This window comes from Microtus pennsylvanicus, chromosome 13 (genome assembly GCF_037038515.1).
Source record: "Microtus pennsylvanicus isolate mMicPen1 chromosome 13, mMicPen1.hap1, whole genome shotgun sequence".
NCBI lineage: Eukaryota > Metazoa > Chordata > Mammalia > Rodentia > Cricetidae > Microtus > Microtus pennsylvanicus.
In genome coordinates this window covers 71,249,720-71,275,763 of record NC_134591.1, presented here as the reverse complement: position 1 = coordinate 71,275,763, position 26,044 = coordinate 71,249,720, and the positions used below count along the sequence as shown (strand labels likewise).

The following is a 26,044-nucleotide window of genomic DNA, read 5'->3' as shown; positions in this document are numbered from 1 at the left end:
CCTTGGGTGGGTGCTGGGAAAGCTCACAGGGAGACACTTCCAGATGAGAGAAGAGCGAATCTTACTGAGCCTGAAGGCCACAGCAATCATTGCTGGCCTCCTGCTATCTGCCATGGGGCCATCTTCCCTTTTGTGAGCACCTGCTTCTTATCTTTGCCAAACCTACCATCCCAAGCCCTGTCCCTTCTGCCTGGACCTCAGAGCCTCCCACATTCTCCTCAGCCTTCCAGGCCTTTCCTCCACAAGGCAGCCAGCGCCATCCTTTCTACAATAAATTAGATAAAGTATCCCTCCCTGCTCAGTCTTCCTTGGCTCTGCATGACTCTGGGGCACCCCAGTGGCTCTCCTGGGTCCCAACTCGTCTCCCAAACCCCCACCCCTACTGCATGGAACTCTCCTGCAGCACCCTAACCCCACTGCTCACTCCCAGTCCTGTTCTTCCTGTCAATACCCCCCCTCCTTGTTCTCTGGGTCATTTCCTCTCCTCCCCCACGTTCTGCTCATATTTATGTATCGATCTAATAGTTACTCCACCCAGGCGCTTGTCTAGATAACGGAGATTCTAGTCTGAGACCCGGAGCTCAGTTCTCAGAATGGCTTCCTGGAGGAAGCCTCTTGGATCATTCGCCAAGCTGTGTGGCTCTCACCACTCAGCAGGAAGCCACGGACAGCTTGGATGCATCACCATCCAGGGGTGTCTGCCTCAGAGAGGACACCTCCCTGACTGAGAGATTCATTTGGATATTCACTTCCCTGTCGGGTGACTGGTAAAAGCAAGTGGTACAGGCCCTGGTGCAGCCAGGATCAGGTAAGAGTTTGGCATTGTTGGGGGTGTCGGGTATCAGTTGCTGGCGGCTGACCACACCTGTTGGCTTATCTGCTCTGGGTGGCACAGATGGAAGCTCTGTCACAGCTGTCACCCAGCCTTCCGCGGTTATCTGGCAGCTCCCCTGGACTGGATGGTCCATGACATCCCATTTATTTCCTTGTCTGTTGCTAGCAGCAGCTGTAGGCTGGGCACCTCAGGCTCCTCTGTATGGCTTCCCTCTCCAGCAGGCAGAAGAGACCAAGCTTCTTGCATGCCAGCCCTAGTTCAATGGTTCTCAAACTGTGGGTCATGGCCCCATGGGTCAAGCGACCCCTTCACAGGGGTCACATATCAGATATCCTGCATATCAGACATATTTCATTATGATTAATAACAGTAGCAAAATTACTGTTATGAAGTTATAAAGTAGCAACGAAATAATTTTACGTTCGGGGATCACCACAACGTGAGGAACTATATTAAAGGATCACAGCGTTAGAAAGGTTGAGAAGCACTGTCCGAGAGGAAGTCACTGCCTAGGGAGGTGCAGGAGACAACAGGATCTTCGGTTTAAAGTCAGTTTCCCATCTCCGGAAACCTCAGTAAGTTTCATGAATGCTTATGTCCCAGAGGCTGAAGCAAAGTCTCAGGGTTCGGCTGAGAGGCTCCTAGGGAGGAGCTACAGAGGAAAACTGTTTGTGAGCTGATATCCTATTAGCCTAAGCAAGTCTCATCATCCCGCCCAGAAGCCCTGTGGGAGGAGCCAATGGGGAAGCTCAAAGTAAACTGGTGTCTCATTGGCCAAAACCGCCTTATAGCCTCTGAAAGAAGCCATGGGGAGGGGCAGGGGCGGGCACGGTTCTGACAAATTGGGTTGGAGCCTTTCCACTCGGTTCACCCCGAGGGACAATGCCAATGCATTTCCCAAGCAGTCTCTCACAGTGTCCTGGGAGAACTGGTACCCACCATCCACAGCTGGGAGTCAATGGTCGTGATGCCCATCTGTCCTGGACTTTTCTCTGTGCCCTGGCACTTTCTGCACTACCTCACTGCACACCTAGACACATGTTCTTGCTCCCTGGAGCATCTCGGAACAACTCTGAGAAAACTAGAGGCAGGAACGAGCCCAAAGTGGGGATCCCGCGCATTCCCTCAATTTTGCCCCTGGGAGGAACAGGAAAGAGTGAACGGGGCACCGGGGAGTTACTGAGGGCTGTGTGCAGCGTTGGGGATGTCGCAGATAACTCCGGCTGCTCTGAGCCTCCGGGGTAGAGGCTAACAGGGCTTCTCATAGGGACTGACTGCCCACCCAACAGAGAGGCAAAAGATCATACAAGAGGACCGCCGAGTTAGGGAAGCACCCACCATCAGTTTCCCCAGACTCATACAGATGCCCCGGGCTGTACTCAGGAAACTCTGGTCGCGCACTGATCCCTCCCCCGCTTTTCCCCAGTTCTATTTTTACTGCTTATGCAAATCTCCCATCAGGCCTAAGCGAAGCATGTGAGAAGCGGGCCAGTGCACAGGATACGATGGGAACGACAGATTGCAACCACGCACTCCGGTAAACACGGTCTAATTGCTTTTTCCGAGGGGAAAGTGTGTGGGCGAAGGCGGGGGGGGGGGGGGGGGGGGGGGGGGGGGGGGGGCAGGCTCAGAAAGAACACATTTCCAGTCAGCCGTGTCAGGCCAAGGAGCTGGGCAGGGCTGGACCACGACCTGGGGAAGAGATAATGGGACATGAGGGATGACCCTCGTGACAGTACCGGTCAGTTGTGTCAAGGCTTACTTTGTAAAGGTATAGGAGGGTGGTGCTGAGAGCTGGCTGGCCAACTCTCACCTGTATCTTTGGTTGCACCAAGAATGGACTGGGCTATGGCTCAGTTGGTAGAGTGCCCACCTAGCATGCAGAAAGCCATGGGTTCAAGCCCCAGTACTGTCTAAGCCAGGGATGGTGGTGCAAGCCTGTCATTCTAGCTCTAGAGAGGTGGAGCCTAGGGCCAGGAGTTCAAGGTCCTTCACTACAGCCTGGGCTACCCTCCTCCTAGCCCTGTCTACCATGTCCCGATTGAGAGCACTGAAGGGGCAAGAGTCGTTGTCTGCCCAGATCCCGCCGATCCAGAGTCAACAAACCCACACAGTTGAGCTCTTGCTCAGTGTCAGTTACTTCCTGACATTCATAAGGGCGAGGCTGAGATTCAAACCCAGGCCTGTGTGATGTCAAGGACTGTGCCTTTAAGCTGTAGAACACTGATGAGCCACACGGTGTTCTGGGTACTACTGTACCCGTCCCAGTAACAGCACATCCAAGTGCTCACTAAGCACTTGGTCTGCGCCTGGCCCCAGGCTAAGGAGAAGACAGAGTCAGTGCTCCTCAGAAGTTCAGACGAGAGGACAGGGGCCCACAGCGGATGAGAAAGGGAAGGGCAAATAGAGATGTCAGAGCAAATACCTCACAGCAGCCCAGCCCCTGGGCAACAGGGGCTCAGAGGCCGGTCTCGAATGGTAGGTGACAGTGGTGGGGAGCTGTTTGTCAGCCTCTGCCCCCAACTGCCACCCTAAAGCCTGGACCTTGTCCCCACCGCCATTCTTGCTCAGCACCAATGAATTCTGCAGTCTGAGGTAGACAGAGCCACATCAGCCACGCACGGAGAATGTGCCGGCTCTGCTCAGTGCTGTCTGCCCATTTCTTTGAATCTTGTCACTCTTCCATTACACGTGGGGCTCAGCGCCTCTAGTGTGATGTAGCAAACCAGGCCCTAGGCTCTGATGTGGAGCCCCCCCCCCCCAACTACGCAGCCTTATCTCCTCTCCTCCTCCCTCCAGAGGAGTCCAAGCCTAATCACCAGGTTCCAGCTGCCCCCCACAGAGGGGAGCAGGAAGGACAGGAATCTGGGGACATAGAGACATAGTACCCGGGCTTTTCAGGAAGATGGGAATGATGTGAGATGGGACTTTTCGTAGGGTCATAGGTCAGGCCTCAGGAGGTGTGTGCAGGGAGTAGGGGGCACCATATACCCAAAGAGTCTGAGTGGTTGACTGGGGTAGAAGGGAAGTGGAGAAGCCTGTGTGTCAACACACTTCTCTCTAGAGAATGCTGCTGCTCTGGAGGAAGCTCCACCCCAGCCCCTGGCATCCACATACCCAAAGAGTCTGGTATGTTCTGGTGGAAGCTCCACCCAAATCCCCCTCTCCCATCTCTCTCCAAACCCTGCCACATCTCAGAAAGCCTGCCAAATGATGAGCTCTCTCCCAGAGATGCTCAAGACCGCTCCCACAGGGTATTTAAACTATCCACCAGAAAACAGATACGTGGTTTTTCGGTCTCTTTTCCTTCTCCTCTCTAGGGGGCGGGGGGAGAGGGCGGAAAGTCACCTGGGAGCGTTTTACCCATTAATCCTGGGCTTTTAAAAATTCGGTTTGATTTGGTCTGATTTGGATTGCTGCATTGGCGGAGGGGATTACCGGGGTGCAGAAACTTTTCAGCTGCCCCTCTCCTCAGAGGCTGGGCAGGGGGGCGGTGTTCAGAACCATCAGAACCATCTAGATCGGCAGTCAGACAGAGGCTCTTGAGGAATCCTGTGTGGGGCTCCTGGCTGACCCACCCAACCTGCCTGTCCCTGGTGAGAGCAACCGGTAATTCAGGGAACTAAAGCTTCAGGTGCGGCCTGAAGGTCACCTAGCCTGTCTCAAAGTCTGGGATCTAGACAGGTGATGGGGGTTCAGAGGACCAGACCCCAACTTCCAGGGATTGAGCACCCCCAAGCCACATTTTACCTGCAGCCTGGGTGCTCAGAGTGGGGCTCCAAGAGCCAAGGACTCCAGAGATAGAGCAGAGTTGATCCCTTCCTCCCTCCCGGGGAGCTCAGCTGTGAGGCCCAGGAGGCAGCAGAAGGCACAGGCCACCGGCCCCAGCTGCCTAGTATCCATGGGGCTTGAGCACTGTGCTCTGCTGGGTGACCTCAAGCAAGGTGCTTTGCCTCTCTTAAACTGTTTCTTCCCACACAAGATAAGAGGGTGATGGGGACCCCACTAGATGACATGATGCTCAAGGTGTCCTGGAGACAGTGGGGCCTCTTGGTGCTGCCCACACTGGGGAACCACGCAGGGCAAGTCGAACCTGACCCCTACTTTGGACATACTCAATGACAAAAGAGAGAGAGAGAGAGAGAGAGAGAGAGAGAGAGAGAGAGAGAGAGAGAGCGCCCTGGAGGGTGTTGTTGTTAGTGAGCTGAACACTCTCCTGTCAGTCTGAAGGGGGTCTATGTCCCAGAGAGACCAAGGTAGATGAAATGAGCTTGGCCAGCTGAAAGGCCAAGACTCACAGCCACAGAGCAAGTCCCAGGAAGGCCCATCATGCTCAAGGGCAACCTGGAGCTACACTGACCACCGTGTTACAAGGTCCTACTTCATTCCAGGCATTCTACAGGCCTGGCTTGGCCCTGTCCTCTTCTGAGGTGATCCAGGAACCAGGAATGCCTGGTTGTGCCGGGAGTCAATGAGGGGCAGGACTCAGCAATACCGTTACCTCTTCCAGAAGTAAGAAGGCAAAGCTGGGGGACTTTGGAGCCAGTCCTACTTCTGAGTAATCCAGGAAGCCCTCCTGGCAGGGGCAGAGGCCTAGTGCACGTCGAGAATGACCTCTCTGTCCAGGACAGAGGGTGTGAGGAAAGAGTTTCTGCCTGAGAGCCCTGTTTGATCTCAGTCTCTGTTACAGATCTCAGACGCACTGCAGCAACCCCCAGTGCTCCAGGGGGTTCATCTAAACATGATTAAACAACCATTAGGGCTCTGCGGTTGGGAAATGCAGATTTACAGACTTCCAGACCTCCATTTAAATGCAAATGTCGCTTCTAGGCTGGAACTGGGTCCCTCAGCATTAAAGGCACCGCCTTCCTCGGCTTCTTTACCGCTCGGGAGGTGCTGAGTCACCTTGAGTGGTTCCCGAAGCTGGAACACCTGCCAGAGCCAGGAACCAGCAGGGCCAGGCCCTCAGGTGGAGGGTGAATGTCCCTGCCTCTCCTTGTCCACGGGCACTCTTCCTGGCTTGATCCACGGTCAGAGGTTAACTCCAGCACATAGCAGCAGGTCCCTCAGGGGACCTCCATGAGTTGGTGCCTAGAGAACCTGCCACCGAAGACGGTGGAGAAGAACACAGTGGGACTTGTTGACTACACGCTGTGTGCCAGAAAAAGTGCCGTCTTCCTCCTCCCTAGAGCCTAGGAGTCTTCACACACTCGCTGCTTTTTGTTTTGTTTTTGCTTCTTAATGTTAGGGATCTGGATGGGACCCAGGGCCTCACACTAGGCAGGTGCCACACCCCTCAACGGCATCCCATCTTTAAAAGAGAATTTGAGAATGGAAAGGTGAAGAAGCACTAATAGAATCCACTGAAGAGAAGGGAGCCCTGAGTCAGGCTCACCAAATCACTTAGTCACCTCTCTGGGCTCTGTTCCTAAACTCCTGTGTGGCCTTTGTTGAGAAACTTGCCCTCTCTGGGCCTCAGCTGTGGGATCTAACATGGGTGTGATAGACAAGAATTAAGGGGTTCAGGGTCCAAGCAGTAGGCGGGCCAATCTGAGGAGGCACTACACTACAAAGTCCTTCAAAGCCAAGCCTGCAAGTGGGGACTGTCTGTGGCAGTACGCAGTAAGGTGGGGGGGGAGGGGGGGGTACCAGGGACCATGGCCAGGGAAGCTACTGTGCCTGAGTACCTGAGTGCTGCGCTTAGTCCGTCTACACGGCCTCACCTCCTCCGCTAAGCAGCCTTGACAAGTTGACTTTCAGGATTACCACATGTGTTCCACGAGGCAACCAACCATGAAGGAGCAGGGAGTCAGGCCAAAAGTCATCTAAGGCCACGGGTGTCCCTGAAGAAACAGACCCAAGGCAGCAGACACTGGCCAGGCTTCTCACATTCCACTCTCCAGCCTGCTGCTCTCTCTGACCCATGTACCTGAGGAAAACTGAACAGGCCATCTCTGCTGGGTTAGCCCAGGCATACGACAGAGGCGGGATGGTGCTAGCCAAGGCTATGCCATTCTGTACAACACCCCCATTTTGGTTGAATTGTGACAATTCTCAGAACTAATTTGGTTTTACAGCAGAAGTAACTTCTCCAAACTGTTGCTCTCTCGCCACCTGCCCCCAGCAATGGCCAAGGAGGAGAGATGTTTGCTCATGACGGGACATTGGTTACCTCTAGCAACGTAGGCCAAAAAGAAAAGTTTTCTATTTCCTTCCCATCTATCCCCTTTCTGTCCATAAGCACCCCAACCTGTAAACAGATGGGGGGCTCTGATGCTCATACCAGAGACATCCCCTCCCCCACACAGCTTTTCCTTAGAATGGCTGCCAGCCACTCCTTCCTCTGTCTGTCCTTCCTTCCAGCTGACCTTACCAATGGGAAGGAGATGGGCAGCGGTTTCTGGCAAGTTAGGATAAGGTTCCAGGCATCAGGCTGTGCTGTTGTTCAGGCCAAATATGGAGACAGCCATAGACACCTAGAGAGCCATGAGAGAGCGTCCACGGAGGAGACAGCTTTTCTTCCACGGACTAAGATGGCTCAGATGAGCTTGGACTCCATCCCACTCCCGCAGCCTCGCTCTCTGGCCTCCTGGACTCTTGCTCAAATCTTGAATGCAGGGAATTGGCCTCCAGTGTCCTCTGGCACCAGAACAGCTCTCGCCCTGAAATATGCTCAGTTGAGCTTCCCAGTGAGGATGAAGGCCTGCGGCTCCAGATATCTACAAACCCTTTCCACTTCCCCACAGCTCGCCCTGCACTTGGCCTATTTGCTTCTGATATTTGGCCTCGGATATGGAACTGCAAGGTTAAGAGAAGCCACGGTTAGCTCTGTACACCGTCACTACTACCCCGTAAGACAAGGGGCAAGCCATCTGCAACTGATAGGGAAGACATCAGAGGCCCTGATTTAACCTCCATGCCCAGGTATATAGGGGGTGCTGTCACAAGACTCACAGGGGAAGAGCACAGGCTTGGGATGTTATGGGCTCTGTCTAGCTGTCAGTCCATGCTGTGACCTTGAGCAGTGGACCTCAGTTTACTCATCTGTCTGAGGGGTACCATGGTAACCCATTCAACTTCCTGGGATGCTGTGGGCAGGAGCTGGCCAAGACCATGAGCAGTGTCGTGGTTAGGAAGAAACCGGAGGACAATGAAGGGCAGAGTAGAGAGGGAGATGGGTACAGATGAGGTGGGAGGGGGGGAAGGCTGCACACGGATGACAGAAGGCAGAGGCAGGTGAGTGCATGCTAAAAAGGAGAACCAGATGTGTGTCATCAATCAGATTTTATGTTCCCTGCCCACCCTCCCCACCCCGCCCACCCCACCCCTCTCAACCCCTCCCCACTCTGTGGATAATTGGGAAGGACACCGATGAGGAGCCTGGGCCGTGGGCTCCTTTGTTTGAGGTTTTCTAGGTGAATTATGCAGGAGGTTTCGGAGTGAGGGCCTGGGAGCACTTTATTATTGATGAGAGACAGCGGATCTTCTGCTGACAGCCTGCCTGAAAGATATGATTAGCTTGTAAAATATTAATCGCTGTTCTGGGGAGGACATGGATTAAAGCCCCCAAGGAGTGCTGTTATCCATGGTCCCTAATTTCAGGGGACTTTGAAAAGGTTTTAGCGTAACTTGGAGGAGACAATTAAATTCAATTAGAATCACCAGTGCTGAAATGTCACTCCCTCCCGGGAGGCTGGGCTGAGGAGGGTCTCCCCCACCCACTGGTAAGGTTCTGTCCTTGCTCTGTGTAGGTTCATCCTTCCTTGTGGCTTCAGCTTCCACCCAAACTCCAGCTGGGGCTTCTCCCAGTCGGCTGGCTAATTTTATATCCACTTGACACAAGCTGGAGTTATCTGAAAGGAGGTGACCTCAATGGAGAAAATGCCTCCATAAGATCAGGCTATAGGCTATAAGGCATTTTCTTATTAGTGATCAATGGGGAGGGTCTAGCCCATTGTGAGTGGAGCTGGTAGTCCTGGGGTCTACAGGAAAGCAGGTTGAGCAAGCCATGAGGAGCAAGCCAGTAAGCAGTACCCCTCCACGGCCTCTGCATCAGCTCCTGCCTCCAGCTTCCCACCCTGTTTGTGTTCCTGTCCTCACCATTTGTGTTTAATCGCAGCCTTAATAACCCTGACTTAGGCACCAACCAACCATCCACCTGCTGTCTCCATGAAGGGCCTGTGATACGGCAAAGCCACCTCCAGGTGGCCCCATGAGATGCTGACCCAGCCATCTCCAGCCGCTTATCCTGGTACCTGGCCCTTCCCCTCCCCAGCCTGAATGCCTATGAAAGAAATCTTGGTACACACCTTTAATCCCAGCACCTGGGAAGACAGAGATGCTGGAGGCAGGTAGATCTCTGTGGGTTCTAGTCCAGCCTGGTCTACCAATAGCAAGCTCCAGAACAGTCAGTGCGACATAATGAGATCCTGTCTCAAAACCAAACAAGAACCTTGAAATTCTCTACTCTTCTCCCCCTGGCCACGCCCCTTGTTCACCTGAATAGGTGTGCCGGGTGTATATTGCGCATGCTCTCCTGTTCTCCCCTTCTCCTGACTCCATCCACAATCCCCTGGGAGAAAGACTCCCAGCACTCTGGCACTGTCCAGGCTAATCAATGCTCCTTGCTTTTTCTTCCTTTTGGCCTGCAGGGGTCAGCTCCCTGAAATGAAGGCATGAAGCAAGCGCTTTGTTTCTGCTGAAAAGGACTTACTCCTCACTTGGACCACAAGACAACTGTCAGCAGGATGCAGAGCTGGTGGTGTCTTCTCTTTACTGGATCACCTGCTTGTATCTGTGGACCGACCGGACCAGTTAATCACTCTGGGAGTACAATAGCCTCCAGTAGCCCCAGCTGTCTGACCCCCTCTGCCCTCAGTTCCCACTGCTGTGAAGAAAAATAATTCCCTCTTTTCCCTTTGTAGTCATTAACTGGGGCTTCTGGAACAAAAGACAGATTAACAAGAGAGAAACAAACCGCAGTTGATTGACATTTGTTCCTGTTGCATGCTGGGAAGAGTCGCCAACTCTCTAGAGTGGCTCTCCAGGGAAGTTTAAGCCTCCGGCCTCAACACCCAAGTTTGTGGAAATGAGAGAAAAAGAAAGGCCGAGGGAGGCTGGGGCTGGCTGGAAGGAGAGCCCGAAACAAGGCAGGTTTTTTTTTTTTAAATACTTATTTATTTATTATGTATACAGTATACAATAGTCTGTCTGTGTGTATGTCTGCAGACCAGAAGAGGGCACCAGACCTCATTACAGATGGTTGTGAGCCACCATGTGGTTGCTGGAAATTGAACTCATGACCTTTGGAAGAGCAGGCAATGCTCTTAACCACTGAGCCATCTCTCCAGCCCCTCACAAGGCAGGTTTTGTCTCTCAGAAGCCCCAGCTCAAAATTGCCATTTTGCCAGAGGGACATATTCTGATCCATAGTCATATTTTGAGGTGGTGTATCTCTATGGCCACTTTCCAAAGTCTCGTGAGGAACTGGCTCAGTGAGGAGCTGCATAAGGAGTCGGGATCCCCAACATCCACGGAAAAGCAGTGTCAGACAGGAGGCGTGTCAGCCTGTGTCAGACAGGAAGATCCCTGGGGACTATTGGCCAGCTGGTCTCACACACACACAAAAAAGTGGAGATTCAAGGTACCTGCCATTGTATGCTCACATGGTATATATGTACATATATATTCCAGGGATATACATACATATATATATATATATATATATATATATACATACATATAAAACAATCCAGAAATCAATGGTGATGTACCAGCTGGATTAAAATTGAAGCCATACACCCAGAACCAACTCAGCACAAGCTTTCAGGTTCATTCTCTCGCAAGAACCTCTCTCCCCACCTATAAAAACCCTGTGCGCTGAACTTCCCTGATGTTCCTGCATTTGGAAGGTGGTGTATCTTCATAGCTTCATAGTTTGTAGGCCTGTCCCCTCTTAGAAGCTGACATGAGAGCCTATGCAGATAGACTTGAATGTGGTGTTAAGAGATGGGGAAGCTAATTGCCAAGACCCTGTGTTGAGCCCTCTACACGCGTGACCTAACCGAGCATCTGGGATCTCCACGGGAAGGGCGTGTTGCTGCATCTCACATATATGGGCACAGCCCAGAAGTCACATGACCTGCAAATGACACGACGAGATCTCAAACCTGGGGTCCTCGCTACAGCTCCTCGTCTATTTTAATGTTTTATTTTATGCATTTATTATTTCTGACGTATTTACTTTGAGAGATAGGGTGTCTTAGCTACCTATCTGTCTCTGGGATAAAGAGCCCTTCCAGAAGCAATTGGGGGTGGGGAGGAAGGAGGTGTATTTCCACTTCCAGTCCATCATGGAGGAGATGCAGGCAGCAGGAGCCTGAGGCAGCTGCAGCAGTTTGCATTCTTCTACAGTCAGGCAAGGGCGAGGAAAGGAAGCCAAGTAGTATTTGCTCTTCCTTCTTCTGCAGCCCAGGATCCCAGCTCGAAGAGTTCAGTCCACCTGCAGGGTGGGTTCTCTCACTTCGGTTAACCAAATCCACACAATTCCTCCCAGGTCCACCCGGGGGCTTGTTTCTTAAGTGACTCTGGATCCTCTCATGCTGACAACTGACCCCAGCCGTCACCCAGAGTTTCCCCGCATCGCAGGCTGGCCCCTCATGCTTGTTCTGTAGTAGAAGATGACTTTGAACTTCTCCTCCTGCCTCTCCTTCCCCAGGACTCTTATTACAGCTGTGTATCCCCACACGCAGCGGTGCTGGGGATGGGATTCAGGGCTTTGTGCAGGCAAACGCTCTACCAACTGAGTACACCTCCCCAACCCCTTTCTGCTGTGTTCTAGGTATGGAGGCAGTTAGAGGCTAGAGCACACTCAGGGAAAAAGGCAGAAATGACGTTGTATGATAGCCCTCAAAATCGGGGCAAGTCAGCGCAGACTGACCTGGTACCTCAGAGACATAAAGATCAGGTCCATCAGTGAACATTCGGGAAGCTCTTCGACCAGGGCCTGGCAGCTCCTGAGCCATCAGCTGCCAGCTATGATCCTCAGCATGGCTATTGTGTTTATTTGGGAAGAAAGGTTTACAGTCAAGTAGTGGGTTAGGCATCTGAACTGTGACTCCATCCTGTTATCTGGTCTCCTGTCTGCAGCAGCCCTTTTCCTCCCTCCCCTTTCTCCTTCCCAGCCCCGAGGCAAAGACACTCTGGAATTCACCCCCCCACACACCCGACGCACTCAATTCCAGGAGCCTCCGGAGCTTCAATATTGTTGTAGCTAATTTAACGTCATTAAAACGCAGCCGTTATTAGCGGCTCCTCAAGCAGGTGGATGGCGTGGCTCCAGCTCCGGCAAATGAAACTTAGTGCTCTGGGAGGCTGATCTGCCACTCTTCCATGGTGTCCTTGGCTTCTGGGAAAGTGGAATTGCAGCAGGGAACGAGGCAGTCCTGATACTCAAGTCTGAGCACCCAAGTCCCTCTTGGGCTGAGACTGGGTACTACGCACCCCACTCACTGAGTTATGTGGGGAGCCAGAGAGCCAGAGATCAGTGACCTTCACTTGACCGCTTAGCCTCAACCCTTCAGTTAATTAATACAATTAATTAATTAATTCGGTTAATTCAGTTAATTAATTAATTAAGTTTAATGGGGCACAAGTGCACCCCAAAAGTACAAGAATCCTAGAGCTGGAGTTATAGACAGTTGGGAGCTGCCTGGCATGAATGCTGGCAACCAAGTTCAAGTCTCCTAGAGGAGCAAGCAGCAAGTACTCCTAACCACAGAGCCTTCCCTCCAGGCCCCAGTTCTACAGCTCATTATGACAATCTTGGCCTGACTCTTCTCCCTTCTGAGACTCAGTTTCCCTACTTGTGCACAGACAACAACCATGACTGACTGGCTGCAGAGAGCACCTGATAAAATTTCAGATTCCTGAAGCCCGTTCTCTTCTGACGGAACAGAGAGCTTCCGAGCCCTCACGACCTGCAGATGAGGCCTGGGTTAGAGCGGAGGGGTTCTCCGTACATTACGATCAGCTGAGCCCCAGTCTCAGAAGGCGGGCCTGCCAACAGGATGCTGGAGAGTCACGAGAAGAACATACCGAGGTAATGGAGAGCGGTGTCCGGCTGGCCGCTAGGGGCTCCATGCAAGCCAGCTGTGTCTACTATCTTTCTCAGAGATGCACTGGAGCAAGCCTGACGCCCTTCTTCAAAGCCCTTGTTCTTATGGTATCAGCTTTATAGTGGTGAGCAGACAGACTTGGGCCCGAATAAACCTCTGCCCAGTCTGTCTGCCACAGGTGAGAATGATGCAACTAACCCCTAGTTTCCCTCAGATAGTCTTGGTTTTCAAGTGCTCTGTATCCCGAGGAAGTCAGAGTAGTTGGTCACGTGCTTTTGTTTAAAGCGAGGTTCTGGGGGCTGACGATGTGGCTCACTGAGCAGACCTCTTGTCTAGCATGCATGAAGCCCTGGGTTCAAGTCTCTGCTTTGCATCAGTTGGGCGTGACAGTCCATGCCTGGGACCCCAGAACTGGGAAGGTAGAGGCAAAAAGAAAAAGAAAGAAAGGAAAAGGGAAGGGGAGAGAAAAACATGCCATTTTCTTTTTTTCTTTTTTTGTCAATTTTTGAGACAGGATTTCTCTGTGCAGCCCCAGCTGTGCTAGAACTCACTCTGTAGACCAAGCTAACCCCGAATTCAGAGATCCACCTGCCTCTACCTCCCCAATACTGGGATTAAAGGTGCATATCACCACCACTGCCCAGCAACCATGGAATTTTCAAAGCGAGATTAGCAAAGGTTAAGGCCACTGCTTTGTTAAAGAAACAGTGAGTTGTCCTGCTGAGACATCACCAGGCTGTGAAACAGCACAAGCTGCAAGTCCTTGGCCAGGAGGCAGCGCACAAGGAGCAACATCCCCAGCACTCTTTAAAATACATATATTACCTATGTGTAAGCCATCGCAAGCCACGGCGCGCATACAGAGAGCAAGGACGACCTTGCGAAGTCGCTTCCCTTCTGTTTCTCTCCAGGGCTCCTTGGCTAGAACTCAGGTTGCCAGGCTTACTCGGCAAGTGCTTTTACCCCTAGGTCGACTTGCTGGACCCCCAATTCTTTTATTTATTTATTGCCTTTTTTTTTTTTGAGACAAGGTTTCTCTGTGTAGCCCTGGCTGTCCTGGAACTCGCTCTGTAGACCAGGCTGGCCTCGAACTCAGAAATCCACCTGCCTCTGCCTCCTGGATGCTGGGATTAAAGGCATGTGCTGCCACCCCCCTCTGGCTAATTCTTTTCTTTTCTTCTTTTAGTCTTAGTTTTAGACAGGGTCTTATTCTGTTGCCCAGGCTGATTTTAAAATTCTAGTCCTTCCTACGCCTCGCGAGTAGCTGCAATTGCTTGCCGAGGACCCTCTGTCCTAAAATCCCACATCTCTTCCTCTATTCAGCAGCCCCGGCAGCTGATGTCTATTCAGAGGCCTCTATGAACTCACAGCCCTTACCCGAGCAGCAGCTGGAACCTGGACCTCTCCCTTCTTCTTGGATCTGTGGCTGCACATTCAAGCCACGGTCCTCATCCCTGGGGCGGGTGCATCCTGAAGCCATTGTAAGGATGCTAAAATGCACTGGCTTCAGTGTCACCCTAATTCCTAGGTCCTGGATGTTGCTCACTCAGCCACCTTTGCCTTTTGAGAACCCCTGCACAGCCTGTCAGGCAGCCCAGATTCTGAAATCTCTCTGTGAAGAGCCCAATCACACTGCAACTCACAAAGTCGCTCCAAGCCGAGGCCCTAGACCAGCTGGCTTCACCACACCTACCCCAAGGGAGGAAGAAAGCCAAGCTGCTTTTTTCCACTTGCTTACTGACCACCCCTCCCACTGGCCAAGGCTGTGGCTTTAAGAGCTCTTGGGAGGCTTTGTAGGAAATCCAAAGGACGTGAAGAGGTTCCCGTGCCTTCAGGGTGTTTCCCCTGTGACCTCCCATAAATCTCCTCACCATTCCTCATGAGGCAGAGATGCTGGTCTCCACCTACAGAGGAGACCACAGGGTCCCCTGAGCTGCTGTGTTAATGGGACAATAGAAACAAGAATGAACAACCAAGCAAAAGGGCATGGAAATGCCCGGTTACCCTAGGCAAAGGGCTGGGCTCTGGGCAGCACGTGCAGAACAGTGTTTCCCAGAGTGGATTAAAAAGCCCTGGGGTTGGCTGGGCATGGTGACCCAGGCCTTTAAACCCGGCACCTGGGAGGTCTAGGCCAGCCTGGTCTACAGAGAGAATTCCAGGACAGCCAGGGCTACACAGAGAAACCCTGTCTTATAAAACAAAACACACACACAATGAGAGAGAGAGAGAGAGAGAGAGAGAGAGAGAGAGAGAGAGAGAGAGAGAGAGAACCTTAGGGTTAGGGTTAACTCCCTGTGGCTCCATAACCTTGGCCAGTGTGTGTAATTTCTTGGGCCTCAGTTTCCTTGTCTGTAAAATTGGAATTATATAGTGAAGCTTGAGTATCTCGTATCTGAAACGCTTGTGACTTAGAGCAGTTTGGAATTTTCCAAAATTTGAAAGATTTATGTATAAATAATATGGTATCTTGGAGAGAAAGTCCAAACCTAAGAATAAAATTCATTTATGTTTCATGGCTACCTTGCATGTGAAAGGCATAGCCTGAAGGCAACACACACACACACACACACACACATACACACATATACACGTGCTCACACACACACACACATGTGTGTGTGTATACAAGTTTGTTTGTTTGGTTGGTTGGGTTTTTTTTGGATTTTCGAGACAGGGTTTCTCCGTAGCTTTTTGGTTCCTGTCGTGGAACTAGCTCTTGTAGATCAGGCTGGCCTCGAACTCACAGAGATCCACCTGCCTCTGCCTCCCGAGTGCTGGGATTAAAGGCATGCGCCACCACCGCCCGGCATATATAAAAGTTTTTGAGAGAGGGTCTCATGTAGCTCAGGCTGGCCTTGAACTCATGATCCTCCTGCCACAGCCAAGTTTCTGGGGGTGCAAGAGTGTGCCATGCTTCCCTGCTAACTTATGCAAGTATTTTAAATTATTTTGTACAGGATGTGAGCTTTCTATGTGTGGCATTATGCCAGGAGGATTGAAGGTTTGAGGCCTTGAGCTGGAGAGATGGCTCAGTAGTTAAGGGTCCATACTGTTGCTGCGAAGGATCTAGTTCAGTTCCCAGCTCCTGCATCAGGCTGCTCACAACTGCCTGGAACCGGAGCTCCAGGGATCTGGTACCGTCTAGCCTCAGAGGGCACCCTGACACACACACACACATACCCACAAAGAGATGCAGAAAAATAAAAGAAAGCTGGAGGCCAGCCTGGGCTACATAGCGAGTCCCCTCAAAACAAAACAGAAGAGCTGAGTATAGCTGAGGGGTAAGAGGGCTCGCCTGGCGTGGCAGGGCCCTGGGTTCCATTCCCGTAGCTAGAGTTCTTTGCTTGCTTCTTTTTATTTAGAAGTGTTTCTGATTTAGGCTTCTGTCTTAGGCCCAGCCAGCAATGCCCAGAGCTCACAGGCTGTCTGTGAGCTACTCTGTAAGTTATGGCTTTAAAATTGTGTATAATTGACACTCCGGATAAGTACCTGCAACTATTAGCCATGAATCCACGCAGGCTGTGATTTCAATCACATAGACAAACGCAGACTAGTGTTTAACAAAACAGCCAAGCACCACAGCCTAGCCATGTTGACAATGAAAATCCAGCCGGCATAAACCCCATTTCCCATCTCTAGGAATAATCTCTAAGCAGTTGTCCAGCCCTGACAACCTGGGAGCCACAGTTCTGTGTGTTTCCTGAGGAGAGGACAGAGCAATCCAAGCCTGCTTAGGGCCCTCCAGGAGAAGGCTGGGCAGGGGTTTTGAAGAAGAAATTGAGACCTCATAGATCCCTGTGGTAATTTGAATGTAGCTGGCCCTCATAGGGAGAGGCACTATCAGAAGGTGTGGCTTTGCTGGAGTAGTTACAGCCTTGTTGGAGATGTGTCATTGTGGGCCAGGCTTTGAGGTCTCTTTTGCTTAAGCTTTGCTCAGGGTGACAATCAACTTCCTGTTGCCTGCAAGATGTAGGACTCTCAGCTACTTCTCCAGTACCATGTCTGTCTGCGCACCACCATGCTCCCCACAATGATAATAATGGACTAAACCTCTGAAATCGTAAACCACTACCTCAATTGAAAGCTTTCCTTTATAAGAGTTGCCCTGGTCCTGGTGCCTATTCACAGCAATAGACACCCTAAGACAACCCTCTTCAGGACTCAGCGCTAAAACAATCAGTTACTACCAATGAGAGGCACCTTCCTCCTGTTTCTCCTAGAACTTGGCAGTGTGCAGCCCTGGGGCTCTCGACAGGGCTCTGTTTTAGGGCAGAAGAGACTTCTCAGGCTGGTGCAATTGCTCCATTGTCATACCCATGTCAGCCCCTGAGTCAGAAGGTGTGACCACCTATGAGGACATGGCCCAGTGCTAGGGACTTGGCGCTGGTCACCAACAGCTCAGGCAAGTCTGCAGTGACAGATCACCCAAGGACTTGGGGCTCAGCACGGCAAAGAATCCTCTTCCCGTGTCACCCATACGGTGCAGGTTCACAGCCGTCTCTGTCCCATTTACTCAGGGGTCCAGGGTAAGAGGAGGGACCTCATTTTGTGATGCTGTTACCTCAACATATAGGAAGGAAAAGTAGAGCTTGCAGAATTCCCATGTATCCCAGGCTGGCCTCTAACTCATTTTGTAGCTGAAGTTGACCTTGAACTCCTGGTCTTCCTGTCTCTGACTCTCCTCCTCCAGCCAAAAGCTTCAATTAAAGGTGTGTGCCCACCGTGCCCAGTGTATGTTGTCCTAGAAATTGAACCCTGAGCTCCCTGCGCACTAGGTAAGCTCTCTGCCAACCGAACCACATCCCTACCCTCCACGTGTGCTTTTATAAATGCTTTGGCCTAAGATTGGCTCCTATGATATCTACTTGCATTCCATTGGCTGGAATGAGTCACATGATCCCCAGCTATCCGAGCATCAGGAAATACAGTCATCTATAGGTCCTGAGAGGAGAGAAGAGCTGGATCTGATGAACACTGCTCTACTGTGTCAGGGTGTTTGACTTACAAATGTCACCTACTGTCCGTCAATGCTCAGGTGGGGTGCTTAATATTTATTGGGCCCATTAGAAAATCAAGGACATCGTCTTTTGTCTCAGTGCAGGGGCTTTCAGGAAGGGGCTTTCCAAGGGTCCTTCGGACCTCCCTGGAATCTTCCTTTCTGTGATCTGGACCACTAGTTTTCCATTTTGGAACCAAGGCACCTCAGGAGAGTCCCCCCAAGCTACCGACGAAAGGCAAATTAACTAAAATTCAAATCATCGACTTTGTTAAGAAAATGCTACAATTATGAGGGGGTTGGTTTAAGGTTATGCCTTGCTCCAGCCAGCACCTCCTGAGATGCAAATGAGAAGGGGCACAGGTTTCCAGGAGCTGGGTGCCTTGGGGACTGGCATCTGTCCAGAGGAAGGTTTGGAAATGACATCACCTAGCAGCCCAGGCTTGCAGCCCCATGCCCTTCCAAGTTGCAGGGGGTTGGTACAATTCTCTGAAGCACACATCAGCATGTCCCTGACCAGATAGGAGTCTTCTGTCCCTTGACAACAGCCAGGAGCAGAGAGAAAGAAGCATGGGTGGAAATGGGCCGGTTTCCAGGGGAACTCAAACTACCTTCGGTCCACCGCCTTTGGGTCCCCCACAAAATGCCTAAGAACAGCGTGCACAGGTGGCCTTGAAAGACATAACTGGGAATGTGCAGGAGAGCTCTGGCAGGTGCTTGCTGCCCCGGCGCCTGGCTCTCCTCTAGCTGATGGACAACCGATATGGGGCCCGGTGTGCCAGCACAGGTCAGACATACCCAGGGGTCAGACATATACAGGAGTGGCTGTACCTGCCTTCTCCCCTGCCAGGGAGTCTGAAAGAGCTGTACTGAGAAAAAGAGAACAGAAGGAATAGACTATTCCAGTAAAGCAGAGTGGTTAAATCAAACACATTCTGGTGCTGCTAGGTGCCTACAGGAACTTGAAGTAGCAAAACAAAATGCTGGCGACAGCACTTCAGGATACAAAAACATAGGACACAATACAGCATCCTCAACATCCATCAGATCTACAGAGTCCTGCGGCTCAAGAAACCACTCTGTTACCCAGCTCCCTTTTTTCATCTTTGACAGTCCAGGATCCCAGCCAGGGAATGGTGCTGCCCACAGCGGAAGGGAAGGGAAGGGAAGGGAAGGGAAGGGAAGGGAGGGGAGGGGAGGGGAGGGGAGGGGAGGGGAGGGGAGGGGAGGGAAGGGAAGGGAAGAAGGGAAGAAGGGAAGAAGGGAAGAAGGGAAGGGAAGAAGGGAAGAAGGGAAGGGAAGAAGGGAAAGGAAGGGAAAGGATGGGAAGGGAAGGGAAGGGAAGGGAAGGGAAGGGAAGGGAAGGGAAGGGAAGGGAAGGGAAGGGAAGGGAAGGGAAGGGAAGGGAAGGGAAGGGAAGGGAAGGGAAGGGAAGGGAAGGGAAGGGAAGGGAAGGGAAGGGAAGGGAAGGGAAGGGAAGGGAAGGGAAGGGAAGGGAAGGGAAAAAAAGACTGCCAAGCCATAAGCAGAGAGGCAGCAACCCCTGTGCAATCCCTCTTGTCCTGTACAAGGATTCCAACTTCCTCTACTGCTCCAGCACCATGTATGATCTGGGTTTGCTTCGTTTTTTTTTTTTAATTTGGTTTTAAGAGACTGGGTTCCTTGTATCTCAGACTAGCCTTGAACTTGCTGAGTAGCAGAGGACGACCTTGAACTCCTGACCCTCCTGCCTCCACTTCCTGGTCACAGGTAAGTGCCACCAGCCATTGCATCCAATAGTTGCCTTTGTTTATTTTCATGTTTTTTAAATTGCATTTTAAAATCAGAGGTGGAGCAGGAGGTGGGTCAAGTGTCGTCTCAGGTGTGTAAAAGGCGACATTCAGGAGTTCTCGCTTTCCACCAGGTGGGTTCCAGGGATCGAACTCAAGTCTTCAGGCTTGGCAGCAAACACCTTTGGTTACACTGGTTTTCTGTTTTAAAGAGCCGCCCTAACCGTGGGAAGTCTCTCTCTCTCTCTCTCTCTCTTTCTCTCTCTCTCTCTCTCTCTCTCTCTCTCATTGTGATTTTAATTTTGCTTTTTCTGATGACAAATGGTGTTGAGTGTCTTGTGCTTTACTCATTGGCCATTGTTTATCTTGTTTGGTGAAATATTTATTAAAGCTTTTTGCCCGTTTCTAATTGGCTTATTTGTCTTGCTGTTGAGTCATGGGAGCCTGGATTTTTTTTTTTCTACCAAAGCCACAATCTCATAATTGCTTTGGGGAGCAGAGAGGAATTTATTTGTTGGAAAAAGAGATTTGTGTTTAAGTCTTGGCTTGACCACTTTGAGGACCTGGGGTTCTCTGAAAGTCCCCTGAATTCCGAGTTCTTGTCCTCCCTTCCATTGAGCAGGGTAAGAACGTTCTGGAAAGAGCATGGTGCCTAAAAGTTCCAGTGACACAAGCAAAGTGTCTGGCGCATGCTTTTGCTTGCAGGAGTGTTTGGGGGACCTGAACTGAGCTGGGAGCTGGGGACAGGGAACAGGGAACAGGGGAAGAGACGAGTCCCTGTCCTCACCTTGCTAGCCCAGGAGACTGGAGGCAGGGGACACGCAATATCAAAAGAAAACAGGGTAAATGCATCATGTAACATCAGGAAAACATGACAAGATGCAAGGGCCTTCTGGATCAGGTTCTTAAGCAGGAGCCTATGTGGGTGTAACCACAGTCCAAACTGACAGTTGCTTAAACCGCACTGAAGATTATTCGCCTGCTTCCCTCTATCCCTCCCTCCCCACAAGCCCTCTCTCTCCCTCTGTATCTCTCTCTGTCTCTCTCTGTCTCTCTGTGTGTGTTCAACATGAACATGCATGTTGTATGCAATATCTCTATAGGCCAGAAGAAGGCATCAGATCCCCTAGAGCTGGAGTTATAAGAGTTATCGTGAGCCATCCCACACAGGAACTGGAAGCCCAACCAGGTCCTCTAGAAGAGCAGCCAACACTCTTTAACCACTGAGCTGTCTTTCCAAACCTGTTAAGTTTTCTGTTTCATTGTCACCAGGGCTCTGCTCCTCCTCCAGGTCATGGCTGTGCCTCCTGGGAGCACTCACTCTGTCTCACCACCTTCTCCTCAGTGTAGACTGCCAGAAGGATTGCTTGGGAGAGGTCAACAGTCCTCCCTTCAGGAGAAGCCCTGACGTCACTCACACCTTATTCACGCATCACGGGCCTGCCATTACAGGAATACCATGCCTTGATTCAGGGCAGGGTGGGAAGCAGTCTTCACGCTGTTACTTAACTGTTTGGTTAGCTAACACTCTGGGTTCTCTTGCTTTCAGTTAAAAGGGGCGAAGGGTGCTGGGGAGATAGCTCAGTGGTTAAGAATACATACTGCTTTAGCAGAGGACCTGAGTTCAGTTCCTAGCGCTCACGTTGAAAAGATCACAACTGCCTATAACTCTAGCCCCACAAGGTCTGACTCTTCTAGCCTTTTGGGGCACCTGCACACACAGACACACACACCACACCCTTTTTTTTTTTTTAAAGAAGGGGAAGGTATCATGTTTCTGCCATGGGTGGTCAAAGCAGTCTTCTCTAAGAAGGAGCTATAGAACAAATGTCCAAGAGAAGCAAAGGAGGAGCCATGCGAGGCTCTGGAGGAAGGTCAATCCCAACAAAAAGCAGCAAGGGCTCCAATGTTTGTGAATCGCGAGCAAGTCTGGAGCATTGGAGGGTAGCGTGAATTCTAATCGGTCTTAATAATAAAAACCTGGAGTCAACATTAGCAAGGGAAAGCTGAAGGACCGGAGAAGCAGTGCAGCCAGCCACATGCGAAACCCTCAGACCAAAAAGAGAGCAAGCTCCCGTCTCCTCCCACCTTATATTCCTCTCCCTGCCCAGCCATACCCCTTCCTGTCTGTCTGTACAGACCTCCAGAGCTCTATGGTTAACTAGAGGCTAGCTTCGCCGTCTGCTTTCCAGGCAAGCTTTGTTTGTTAGAATACAAACAAGATAGCACCACATTGGAGGGAGACCCAGGTCCAGTGATACCTGTGTCTCCATGAGGCAATGGGTTGACTGTCTCGTGTACTGGAAACTCAGGCTCCAGTTATAGCTTTTTCATGGGCTCTGCCTGGGCAGATACATACAGGCACCCCTGCCCTGTCCTCTGGCCTCAGCTGCCACTGCTGTTTCATCATACACAAGACACCCAGCAGGGGGTGGGCATGTCAAGCCCAAATAGCGACAACCCTATCATCTTCAAAGCACCGCACACTTTTCCATTAGTAGCGCCCAGGCTCCTGGGGCTGCTCTGTGTACTGAGGGAGCTTTCTCTTTCCAGCCCCAGGGTAAGCTTGTGCCTCTCAGCCTGTCATTGATCCCACTGGGGAGGCTGCAGTGTTCTGAAATCCTTCAGAGATGCCTTGGGGATCCTTGCGGCCTATTCCTGAGGCTTATATCTCCATAGGGAGCCTTCGCCCTGGGAGATACTCACTCAGCAAACCCAGCTGGGGCCCAGCTTTGCCTGCAAGTCTTGCTTCCCTGAAGGCACCCCTGACCCTCCACCCACAAGTCCCATGCTGCCAAAGACAGCTGTGAACACAGCCCAACATAAAATCCTAAGCTTACTTAAGACATTGTAAGGATTCTTTCTGCAGTTTTATTTTCTAATTTAATCATGCGGTTCTGAAGCCTGAACTCTGTTAATGACAACGTCATGTTGTGATGTGAAAAGGTTAAAGGCACCTGCTGGGGAACTGCTCAGTTGTACAGTCAAGAGCGAGGGGCCAAACACCAGGCTGTCTGAGCGCAGATCACAGCCTGGCTGGACATACAAGCTTCATTCTATTGGACCAGGCTCTTGGCTCCTCCAGCTTCTGTGTCTTCATCTGCTCCACACGAGAATTCCCAGCACAAGGGATTCTGGGAGATTAAGGGCTCCAGGGTACCTGGCACAGATGTTCAGCCTTAGAGAATTGTTTTATTCTACCAACCAGCTCTTTTTTAAGATTAATCCTGCCCCAGCCTCTCCCTTGGCCCCCCGAAAGCCAGGGGAGTCTGCAAGGTCTCCCTGTGACATCATTGCGAGTCTGTCCATGACCTGCCCGTGGCTTGACCCCCTTCCGCCTTCGTTCATTACCACGTTTGTTCTCTCGCTCTGGTGTCAAGCCCCTCAACTCTCCTTGCCATTTCACTCAGACTCCTGGCCAGGTGTGGGGGCGCAGGTGGGTCATCCCAACTCTGGAGGGGTGAAGGTGGGAGAAGGGAGAGTTCTAGGCTAACCTTAACTACCCAGGTAGACTTTGCTTAATGCACTGCTACCCCAGAGCCTTTGCATATCCATCTCAGCAGTAGAGCACTTGCCTGCGGTAATTGAGTTGCTGGATTTGATCCCTGGCAACATGAAACAGCAGCAATAATAAAGAACAAGACACATCACATACAAATGGAGACGTCAGTCAGTCTCTGCCAGAGTTTGCTGCTGTGGTGTGTCCTACAGGCTAGGTCACCTTCTGCAAGGCTGAGACTAGGTGCTCCTCCCATGTGGCAGTTTTGCAGCTGCTACTCTTTCTGTTCCCTCTTCATAGACCACGCCCATCTTCCCCACGTGCTGCTCTGGGCACTTCATGGTCTTGAAGGCCTTGTGCAGACAAGTCTTCCTCCATCCTCCCACCCTGGGCCGATCTGGGGGTCCTCTCTTTGCACGCCGCTGAGTGTTCACGTCACTGTACCTACAGAAGGATCCTACATCCTGCTTCCCAAGGCCCAATGTAGCCACTGGCCTTGTGAGGGTGGGAACCCCATCATAACCACAGCCCCACAGAGATAAATAAGGGTGGGTGCTCACCTGCAGGCCCAGCTGAGGACCAGCCCTGCAGGCCAGGGGTTCGGGATCTGGGGAACTTTTGGAGTCCAACCTGACTGAGGTGTGGAGCCCAGGTGTGTGGGAGGCCAAGATGGAAAAGGGGCTTGGGAGTGGGAGTAGGCAAGATATCCTTGCTTCCCTGGGGAAAAATAATGACAGGAGCCCTGGACAGAGGGATGTCTTGTATGTGTATGTGTGTAGACCACGTGTGTTTGGTGTAGTGTGTAGGTGTGCATGCCTGTGTGTGCATATGTAGAGGCCAGAAGCCAGAGATCTTACTCTGACACTCTCTGTTTTATTTTTAAAGACAAAGTCCCAATGAACCTCATGCTCTCTGATTGGTGGGACTGACTGGCCACAGAGCTCCCAGCAGCCTCCTGTCTCTTGTTCCTCCCAACGCTGGGGTTGCGGATGTGAGTGCCAGGCTCTTCTGTTTACGTGTGCGCTAAGAATCCAAACTCGGATCCTCATTCTTGAATGCCAGGCACTTTACCCACTGAGTTATCTTGCTAGCCCTAACGGGTATCTCAATGTCACTCCTGGGTATCTCTGATACAGTGGCTTAAAACAGCCAATGCCTGCAGAGTCCCCAGGGACACAAAACAAGTTTGCCCTGTAGTTGTGATGAAGTCCTGGCTTCTTGAGTGTCCATCTGGGGATCCTTCCGTCACCCCTCACACCATTTTTCTTTCTTTTCTTTTGTCAGAGTTGGACTTCGAACCCAGGGCCTTATGGATGTTAGAGAAGTGGTCTAACCATTGAGCTACACTCAAGCCCCACCTTTATTTTAGGTGACAATCCATGAGACCTGAGAACACCCAATTCTTCCATCAGCACGTGCGAACACACGAACATGAGTGCACGCGTGCACGCACACACACCCACACACACCCACGCACACGCACACACATGCACACACACACGCACACACACGAGCGCGCGCACACACGCGCGCGCGCACACACACACATACACAGTGTCACTCCTTCCTTTCTTTTATGAGCAGTGCCCATACACACCCGACCCACGATTGTGTTGACCTACTCCATATTCACGGCTCAACCCACGGGAACACTGGCTTAGAGATAGAAACTGCAGCCGACATGGAAAGAGTTAGACCCAACCACTTCAGAAGGTGAGTGAGAGACTCAATGCCCATTCTAGCTCGGAGAATTTCCACCCAGCCATACAGCTGCTCCCTAGCCCCCAACACAACGAATCTGTACAGGTGACAGAGGCATCCACACACAGCCCACAGAGACAAAAGGAGATTATGTGTCTAAAAGGTTCTGGAAAAGAAGTAACAGCCTCCAGCTAAGACAAGGCAAGAAAAACTGGTTCTACAGGATGCTGTGGCTGGCCACCATCCTAGTCCAGCCTCAGCTCAGCCACAGAAAGACTGATGCCCAGTCTGGGGGTTACGGGGCAGCTGGAGTTCAGTCCGTGTGCTGTAGGGACACAGACTTCAGACATATCTAGATTTTCTACTTCTTTCTACTCCATATCATCCAGCTCATTAGAACCTCAGTTTCCCTAAGAGTCATCCTAGCATGTGATCCTAAGAATTGTTGTTCAGGATTTAGAGAGTAGAGAGGCACAAAGGCTGGCTATGATTGTCCTTGTTTGCACTGATATTTTCTTTTCAATACTCAAAAAGAGCAGGTCCTAGAATTGGAAGACCAGTGTAGCCCCTTAGGGGGAACAGTCACAGGGAAGCAGAACCAGGGGCCCCAGCAGCAGAAAACCTGGACACCTTCCTGGGATTGCTCACCACTGTCCCTGGCAGGGTCCTGCTGCAGGGCGTGCAGGCAAGCAGAGAAGAGCCAGCTCTCCACTCACTTCAGACCAGGAGGTGGAGGGAAACAGGGTTTCTCTGTGTAGCAATGGAGCCTGTCCTGGAACTAGCTCTTATAGACCAGGCTGGCCTCGAACTCACGAAGATCTCCTTGTCTCTGTGTCCCAAATTCTGGGATTAAAGGCGTGTACCAATACCTGCTTTTGCTTTTGAAGCAAAGGGCAGGTGATCTTGAGTTTGGAGATTTCTAGTCTTCAAATCTGCTCAACCCTCCTAGGAGCATGTGGCTTTGCTGTCTTGTGTGTGTGTAGGCTGAGGTCCACGCGTGTGTGGAAGCCATGAGTCAAACTCTGGTGTAGTTCCCTGGGAGCTGTCCCCCTTGTATTTGAGTCAGTCTCTCACTGAAACCTGGGACTCGCTGTGTAGGCTGGCGAGCCAGGGATTCTCCTGACTCAG

The 26,044-nt window shown here is 51.4% G+C and overlaps 1 long non-coding RNA gene across 3 annotated transcripts; it reads left to right on the top strand.

Annotated features, from left to right (window-relative positions):
- The first annotated feature begins 545 nt into the window (after positions 1-545).
- Positions 546-10,452, top strand: LOC142834094 (uncharacterized). Of its 3 annotated transcripts, none has more exons than XR_012907498.1 (4): positions 546-808; positions 2,297-2,372; positions 7,582-7,759; positions 9,487-10,452. It is a non-coding gene; the product is annotated as an uncharacterized LOC142834094 (long non-coding RNA). The 3 variants fall into 3 exon arrangements; XR_012907497.1 differs by lacking the exon at positions 546-808 and having other exon boundaries at positions 833-2,372; positions 9,487-9,988; positions 10,201-10,452; XR_012907496.1 differs by lacking the exon at positions 546-808 and having other exon boundaries at positions 833-2,372.
- The last annotated feature ends 15,592 nt before the right edge of the window (positions 10,453-26,044 follow it).